Source organism: Zeugodacus cucurbitae, chromosome X (genome assembly GCF_028554725.1).
Source record: "Zeugodacus cucurbitae isolate PBARC_wt_2022May chromosome X, idZeuCucr1.2, whole genome shotgun sequence".
NCBI classification, from domain to species: domain Eukaryota; kingdom Metazoa; phylum Arthropoda; class Insecta; order Diptera; family Tephritidae; genus Zeugodacus; species Zeugodacus cucurbitae.
The window spans coordinates 10220001-10229282 of NC_071672.1; the positions used below are offsets into that span (position 1 = coordinate 10220001).

The 9282-nt window shown below is 38.6% G+C and overlaps 2 non-coding genes and 1 pseudogene across 2 annotated transcripts; all 3 read right to left on the reverse strand.

Annotated features, from left to right (window-relative positions):
* LOC128923370 (large subunit ribosomal RNA) overlaps positions 1 to 5038 on the reverse strand; it is a 9323-nt pseudogene extending 4285 nt beyond the window's left edge.
* A 453-nt stretch (positions 5039 to 5491) lies between these two features.
* Positions 5492 to 5670, reverse strand: LOC128923425 (5.8S ribosomal RNA). Its single transcript, XR_008472328.1, has one exon. It is a non-coding gene; the product is annotated as a 5.8S ribosomal RNA (ribosomal RNA).
* Positions 5671 to 6173: 503 nt separating this feature from the next.
* LOC128923287 (small subunit ribosomal RNA) lies at positions 6174 to 8163 on the reverse strand. Its single transcript, XR_008472254.1, has one exon. It is a non-coding gene; the product is annotated as a small subunit ribosomal RNA (ribosomal RNA).
* Between the last annotated feature and the right edge of the window lie 1119 nt (positions 8164 to 9282).

Genomic DNA, 9282 nt, shown 5'->3' on the forward strand with positions numbered 1-9282 from the left:
GTCGCTCCCCCCTCTAGGACCATGAAATGTGTACCACACGCTTGGCTCATTTAGGATATGGAGGCTGTTAGCGGCCATCCATTCGCTTAATGCCCGACCCCGAATGTGGCTCCGATATCTGTGCGCCCATCGAGAAAACTTGCTAAACCACATCGAGGACGTGGCATTCGCATCCATCCCTAGGATAAATGGGCTACCACTCGCAAGGAGTAGTAGGTTATCCATGTATCGCAGATAAGGCTCTATAGGTTCCCTAAACTTACAATACATGCTAGCAACAATCAGTCTACCGAACACCCCCTCTACAGAAACACATACACCCTCTTGTGACGAATCCAAAACTATGCAGTCATAGCTTGGGTCAGTCACAACTATTGCAGCATTACACCTAAGGTCCGTGTAGACCCTGAAACCCCCAGGAAGACCACTTACCATTCCAAAATTGGTGGCGTATGGCTCCTGGAGTAAGGCGATGCTGCACCCAGCCTCTATCATGCAACTCCCTAACTCGCACATAACTGCATAAGAATTCTGGCAATTTAATTGAAAAATCTCACCCATTAATGTCTGGCGAGAGCACGTCCGACAACCCCACAGTAAATCGGACAGGCAGCCGACATCATGAGATGTCCAGCTGGCCTTCCTTTAAATGCACAGTTGCGACAATGGGGGGCATTGACGCAACTGGCTGCCTTGTGGCCCTCCTGACCACACCTCCGACAGACGTCGGCCTTGGCCCTACATTCTGCCACTCGGTGATCAAAACCCATGCACCGGAAGCAGCCGGTCACGGGACTATCCGCACGGACACGGAAGGAGAACCACCTCACGTAGCACCTACCCGCATCTAGGAGGGTGGACATTAGTTTGTCCGTACCCTCTAGGACAACATTTGTCCTGCCATCAGTCGCCACCTTCCAGGGACGACTGACCATCCTCACGTCCGTCTTTTTGGACTCTGGGCTGAACTCCCGAAGGTTCAGCCGAAACAGCTCCTCCATGAATTCTTCATGGGATATCTCCGTATGTACACCCTGTACAACAACCCTGGGGCCCAACTTTTTATTGACGCTAACGTCCAACCCTACCTCACCGAATTTGGCGTTGCTCGCCACTTTCTCCCTCTCAGCAACAGAGGGAGTGCGTATCACTACGCCACCCCCCTTGATTGACTTCACATCATGGACACGAACGCCCAGTGAAGGACCCACCTCCTTAACGACTTTGTTTATGACTTCCTTTGAGGAAGTCACAGGAGCCTTGCTCCTCACCACAACCGACCAGGTTTCCACTGGTTTCCTCACCGTCGGCGCAATTGCCTCCAGCACGGGTGCTGGAGGGGCAGGCGCCGAGGGAGCAGCAGCAGCCGCCCCTGCTGTGCTCCGAGGGACAGAAGATGTCCCAATACCACCCTTCAAACCCTCAATTTGCCCACGAAGATGAGCATTTTCCGTCAGGACACTCATAAGGATCTCCTCATATTTAGAGGCGATCCCTACGAGTTCCTTCATCGTTGTGACTTCGAGGCTTTTCGCCCCGAACACAACCTCGTTCAACTGGGCTGTTACGGCTTTCATCGCCGTAACATGGCCCTCAACCCCAATAACACCCCCTTTACCCCCCTTGTTGCCCCCTACCTTGCTGTTTGGGCAACCTTGCCTGCTTCCACTGGCTCCGTCCTTCGCCGCCGTCTTCTGGTCTACGGCTGCTTTGGTTGCAACCGTACCCAGCTTCTGGAGTACCCCATCTGTACCGCTCTCTCCTGAGTTCGCCTGTGGTGGCGAACCTAGTCGCGCCTTCCTCTTGGGTGGGGGCCGCGAGGGTTGCCCCACTCCGTCCTCATCGGTCGATGACTCCACCTGGACCATTGAAGGCCCAGAGTCTTCGCTCTCCGCTGGGGCTTTTGCCCCTCTCCTCCGTGGTGGAGGCATTTCTCCTACACAACACTCACGCACAATACAGACAAACGCACTTCCACTACCTGCACTGTACACAATGGTTTGTTATGGCAGATGCCGCTAACTACGCGCACTGCTGGGAAATCCCACACTTTGTTTACTAATACACACTCCGTTAATGGCCTAAGCCGCTATCCTTTCACACTTTTGGGAATACACACGATGTGTATAATCCCTCACGTACCTGCTCACTGTGTCTATTTTCACAACAGGCTACCGACAGACCGGAAAAACCGAAAAATTTTTTATCACTTTCAGAAACACTGAAAAATACTTAAAAATCGCTTTTAAAAACTCGCAATGATGCGCAAACACGTCCGTTCACTTCGAGGTTCTACAAACAACTGGGTAGATAGGGACAGTAGGAATCTCGTTAATCCATTCATGCGCGTCACTAATTAGATGACGAGGCATTTGGCTACCTTAAGAGAGTCATAGTTACTCCCGCCGTTTACCCGCGCTTACTTGAATTTCTTCACTTTGACATTCAGAGCACTGGGCAGAAATCACATTGTGTCAACACCCGTTAGGGCCATCACAATGCTTTGTTTTAATTAGACAGTCGGATTCCCCAAGTCCGTGCCAGTTCTGAATTGATTGTTAATTGATAATCGTTATAATTAAATAAGAATATATATCTTGCGATATAATTCTTATAAAATTTTAGCAAGAAAGTTCCACAATTGGCTACGTAACTACTATCCGGGGAACAAGAACCGAAATTCTCTATTTACCCAGAACGAGTACATAAACCATGGTATTGCTTCCCAATCAAGCCCGACTATCTCAATCTTCAGAGCCAATCCTTATCCCGAAGTTACGGATCTAATTTGCCGACTTCCCTTACCTACATTATTCTATCGACTAGAGACTCTTCACCTTGGAGACCAGCTGCGGATATTGGTACGGCCTGTTGAGAAGTTTGCGTAACCCCACCATAAATTTTCAAGGTCCGAGGAGAAAATATCGACACAACAGTAAATGTCATGCTCTTCTAGTCCATCTACCATATCTCTCTTCGAAAGACTTCCATGGTAGTACGACTATAAAACAGAAAAGAAAACTCTTCCGATACCTCTCGACGGCTTCTTTATGGTCGTTCCTGTTGCCAGGATGAGCACAAGGCCCATTTTTAATAACAAACGGATACTCAACAGGTTACGGAATTGGAACCGTATTCCCTTTCGTTCAAAATTATTCAAGTGTTTAATTACTATGAAGAAAACATAATAATTATATATTCTCAACAATTCATTAAAACTTGAAAATTTTCGGCTTTCGCCTTGAACTTAGGACCGACTAACTCGTGATCAACCACTGTTCACACGAAACCCTTCTCCACTTCAGTCCTCCAAGGTCTCATTCGATTATTTGCTACTACCACCAAGATCTGTACCAATGGCGGCTCCATGCAGGCTTACGCCAAACACTTCTAAGCACACCATTGTACCCTCCTACTCACTAAAGTTTCAAAATTTATAATCCAACCGAAATTGTATTATAAATCATGTACTTTAGCGGTAATGTATAGGTATACAACTTAAGCGCCATCCATTTTAAGGGCTAGTTGCTTCGGCAGGTGAGTTGTTACACACTCCTTAGCGGATTACGACTTCCATGTCCACCGTCCTGCTGTTTTAAGCAACCAACGCCTTTCATGGTATCTGCATGAGTTGTTAATTTGGGCACCGTAACATTACGTTTGGTTCATCCCACAGCGCCAGTTCTGCTTACCAAAAGTGGCCCACTGGGCACATTATATCATAACCTCAACCTTCATATCAAGAAAGGTGAGGTTCTTACCCATTTAAAGTTTGAGAATAGGTTAAGGTCGTTTCGACCCTAAGGCCTCTAATCATTCGCTTTACCAGATAAGATTATTTTACATAATATTTAAATGCACCAGCTATCCTGAGGGAAACTTCGGAGGGAACCAGCTACTAGATGGTTCGATTGGTCTTTCGCCCCTATACTCAATTCTGACAATCGATTTGCACGTCAGAACTGTTTCGGTCTTCCATCAGGGTTTCCCCTGACTTCAACCTGATCAAGTATAGTTCACCATCTTTCGGGTCACAGCATATATGCTCAAGGTACGCTCCAGTTAGAGGTATAAATAATAATAAATTATCATTATACATAACTATATGGAACGCCCCGGGATTGAATTAATAGTAAAATATTTCACTAAAAATTAATCCCATTATATAAAAGTTAAGTTAATTTCGCCATTAGGTTTAATATAACCCAATGACTTGCACATATGTTAGACTCCTTGGTCCGTGTTTCAAGACGGGTCCCGAAGGTATCCTGAATCTTTCGCATTGTTAATCATATAAATGCATACAATTAATATTAAAATCAATGATAATAATATTATTGTAAAATTCAAAAGAATTTAAGCATTATATATGTAAAATCTATCAACACTTTATCAAATCATCAGTATTTATTCTATGTTAATAAGCTAAAAGCAAATTAATTTGAATAAACTTAACACCAATGATCTTTTGATAAATATTTTATTATGTTAATAGATTACAATGTCCTTATATGAAAAAAATGCACACTATTACTATAATATTATAAATATCACAGTTATAATGATGAATTTTTCATAATGGATATTCAGGTTCATCGGGCTTAACCTCTAAGCAGTTTCACGTACTATTTAACTCTCTATTCAGAGTTCTTTTCAACTTTCCCTCACGGTACTTGTTTACTATCGGTCTCATGGTTATATTTAGTTTTAGATGGAGTTTACCACCCACTTAGTGCTGCACTATCAAGCAACACGACTCTTTGGAAATATCTTTCTAGTAATCATTAACGTTATACGGGCCTGGCACCCTCTATGGGTAAATGGCCTCATTTAAGAAGGACTTAAATCGTTAATTTCTCATACTAGATATTAAGATATTCCATACACTGCATCTCACATTTGCCATATAGACAAAGTGACTTAGTGCTGAACTATTTTCTTTTCGCTCGCCGCTACTAAGAAAATCCTTGTTAGTTTCTTTTCCTCCCCTCATTAATATGCTTAAATTCAGGGGGTAGTCCCATATGAGTTGAGGTTGTATAAAAATATTTATATTTATTTTATATTTTAGCTTTTTGCTATTTTAAAGAAACATACATAATTATTTCTTAACACCAATATAATTTTCTTAATAATAAATATTCAATCTTTTCATCCCGTACTACTTACTTCATTATAACAACAATATTATTTTCTTGGTTTTTTACATTTAAGGCAATCCTAGAATAAAATAATATTTTATGCTAGACGTTCCTCTAAATGTATATATTATTTGAAATAATAATATTGAAATTTTATTGTTTTTGGGAATACTAAGATTCTTATTTATTATAAAATTTCGTTCAAATATGAGGTGTTCAAGAATATATTTTCTATATTTCTTTTTATGCTATTAATATTATGGATTGAAAAATACAATCCAGTAATATACCATGTGCTTAAATTCTTTTAATTGACTAAAAGAATAAGCAACTAATTTAGCATAGTCTTACAACCCTCAACCATATGTAGTCCAAGCAGCACTTTAAAATTAATTAAAGTACATAACAGCATGGACTGCAATATGCGTTCAAAATGTCGATGTTCATGTGTCCTGCAGTTCACACGATGACGCACAGTTAGCTGCGTTCTTCATCGACCCATGAGCCGAGTGATCCACCGCTTAGAGTGATAATTTTTTGTTTATTTTAATTTAACGTCAAGAGTTTTTAATTTATTGAAAGAATAACATTTCGTTTTCGTATATAATATATAAATTATTTTAAAACATCTTTCAATAAATTGTAATTTTCAACCCAAACATTTACAAGTTGCGCATGTCTTAGTCCAACAAAAACAGTAATTCCTTTTTTATTACATTTTATTTAATTTCTATATATTTTTAAGGAATTACACGTTAATGAGAACAAATTAACTTATCATTTATATTATTTTTATAAATAATAAGTACAACTATATATGTTTAAAGGTTTGTTGCGTTCAAATACAATGTATGCGATATAATTTTCATTATACTACAATACAAGGAGTAAAAAAAAAAAGAAAAAAAAGAAAAACATTCAAATAAATGAATGAAAAGAAAAAAAAGAAAATAATTTTTCTTTTTTATTCTTTTTTTGTTTGTTTGTTTGTTTGTTTGTTTTTTTTTATAATATTTACGGATAGGAACACAATAATGATCCTTCCGCAGGTTCACCTACGGAAACCTTGTTACGACTTTTACTTCCTCTAAATAATCAAGTTCGGTCAACTTTTGCGAAACAACCGTGAAACACAAGGCGTCACAGTGATCACGTCCGGAGACCTCACTAAATAATTCAATCGGTAGTAGCGACGGGCGGTGTGTACAAAGGGCAGGGACGTAATCAATGCGAGTTAATGACTCACACTTACTGGGAATTCCAAGTTCATGTGAACAGTTTCAGTTCACAATCCCAAGCATGAAAGTGGTTCAGCGGTTTACCCGGACCTCTCGGTCTAGGAAATACACGTTGATACTTTCATTGTAGCGCGCGTGCAGCCCAGGACATCTAAGGGCATCACAGACCTGTTATTGCTCAATCTCGTTACTGCTAGACGCAATTTGTCCATTTAAGAAGCTAGTGTCCTTATAATGGGACAAACCAACAGGTACGGCTCCACTTATATAAACACATTCAAACACTTGCACATTCAAGATGAACTCATGAATGAAGGCTATATAAGCTTCAACACCATAATCCTGAAAGCATCTATTTAATATATTTGAGTCTCGTTCGTTATCGGAATTAACCAGACAAATCACTCCACGAACTAAGAACGGCCATGCACCACCACCCATAGATTCGAGAAAGAGCTATCAATCTGTCTTACACGCTTATGTTCGGACCTGGTAAGTTTTCCCGTGTTGAGTCAAATTAAGCCGCAGGCTCCACTCCTGGTGGTGCCCTTCCGTCAATTCCTTTAAGTTTCAGCTTTGCAACCATACTTCCCCCGGAGCCCAAAAGCTTTGGTTTCCCGGGAAGCGACTGAGAGAGCCATAGTAGTAGCTACACCCAATTGCTAGCTGGCATCGTTTATGGTTAGAACTAGGGCGGTATCTGATCGCCTTCGAACCTCTAACTTTCGTTCTTGATTAATGAAAACATCTTTGGCAAATGCTTTCGCTTAAGTTAGTCTTACGACGGTCCAAGAATTTCACCTCTCGCGTCGTAATACTAATGCCCCCAAACTGCTTCTATTAATCATTACCTCTTGATCTAAAAACCAATGAAAGTAGAACAGAGGTCTTATTTCATTATTCCATGCACAAAATATTCAGGCATTTGGAGCCTGCTTTAAGCACTCTAATTTGTTCAAAGTAATTGTACCGGCCCACAACAACACTCGATGAAGAGCACTGAAGCAGGTTTAAATAGGAGGAATATATAAAAAATACATTGTATTAATTACATATAAGAACTCCACCGGTAATACGCTTGCATACATAAGGTAATGTACATACCACAATTATAGCTGTACTACCCGTATGAAGCACAAATTCAACTACGAACGTTTTAACCGCAACAACTTTAATATACGCTATTGGAGCTGGAATTACCGCGGCTGCTGGCACCAGACTTGCCCTCCAATAGGTCCTTGTTAAAGGATTTAAAGTGTACTCATTCCAATTACAGGGCCTCGGATATGAGTCCTGTATTGTTATTTTTCGTCACTACCTCCCCGAACTGGGAGTGGGTAATTTACGCGCCTGCTGCCTTCCTTAGATGTGGTAGCCGTTTCTCAGGCTCCCTCTCCGGAATCGAACCCTGATTCCCCGTTACCCGTTGCAACCATGGTAGTCCTAGATACTACCATCAAAAGTTGATAGGGCAGACATTTGAAAGATCTGTCGTCGGTACGAGACCATACGATCTGCAAGTTATCTAGAGTTCAACCAATATAACGATCTTACGATCGCTTGGTTTTAGCCTAATAAAAGCACACGTTCCAAAAGGTCCGTGTTTATTTTGCATGTATTAGCTCTAGAATTACCACAGTTATCCAAGTAACTGTTAACGATCTATGGAACCATAACTGATATAATGAGCCTTTTGCGGTTTCACTTTTAATTTGTTTGTACTTAGACATGCATGGCTTAATCTTTGAGACAAGCATATAACTACTGGCAGGATCAACCAGAATAATATTTTTTATTCATTTATATAATATTTTTTATACTATATAAATTTTTATAATGATATTTTCAATATTTGAAAATTAAGTACACGACATATACACAATGCAAAGGAGAACGAAATCGCGACAATAAATAATTATGAAATTTCTTCTACTATGGTCGGATTAAATAATTTACTTCATGTCATTTAAATTTCATATTATTGTATTATTTATTGCGGTCTTATTCGGACTTTGAGACTGTGTATCTTATCGTGAGAAAGAATTTTCGTTCTCTATACATATATAATATAATTATTAATGTAAGGACGATGTTTCTTCTTGTATTTGTTAAACTTTCAAATAATATCATTTTTTATACATTTTACTTTATTTCAATGCATATAGTGTATATATCTTTTTTTAAGAGTATATACGTTTTTCTTTTGATTTGAAATTAATAATTTCAATTCAATTATTTTTCATTTTATTTCATATATGATATGAAAGTATTCGAGCGTAATAATATAAATATTTAACTTTATTGAATTTTATTCTTTACCCACATATATTTTATGTGAATAGAAGAACAAACCCCAAAAAAAGTTAAATTAAAAAAAAAAACGACTACATTATGTTAGGTATAGAAGAATAATCTCAATTAATAACATTTCATTATTAACAAAATTATTTCTATTTAAACCAACTGTAGCAAACCAGGAATAAATTTTTTTGCTCTCATTTATATATTACACTTAAATACTTTTATAAATATATGAAAATAATTTTCATATAAGTACTAAGTATGCAATTTCATACAAGTATTAAAATTTTCATACAAGTACTAATGTTGAAGTTTCATACAACATATATGTTTTCTGCCACGTACACCTCACCAACCGGAAATCGTATGGAGAAAATCTTTTTAACCATATAAAAGTTTTAAATTCATATATATACAAGTAATTTATATCATTTTCTATGAGCATTATGCTTATAAGAAATATTACAACATCAAAAATAGCTTAACATTTATTTTTTTTTTTAAATTTTTTGTACTTATATGAAAATTATTTAGTTGTATGAATTCATACACTTAGTACTTATATGAAAATTATTTACTTGTATGAATTCATAAACTTAGTA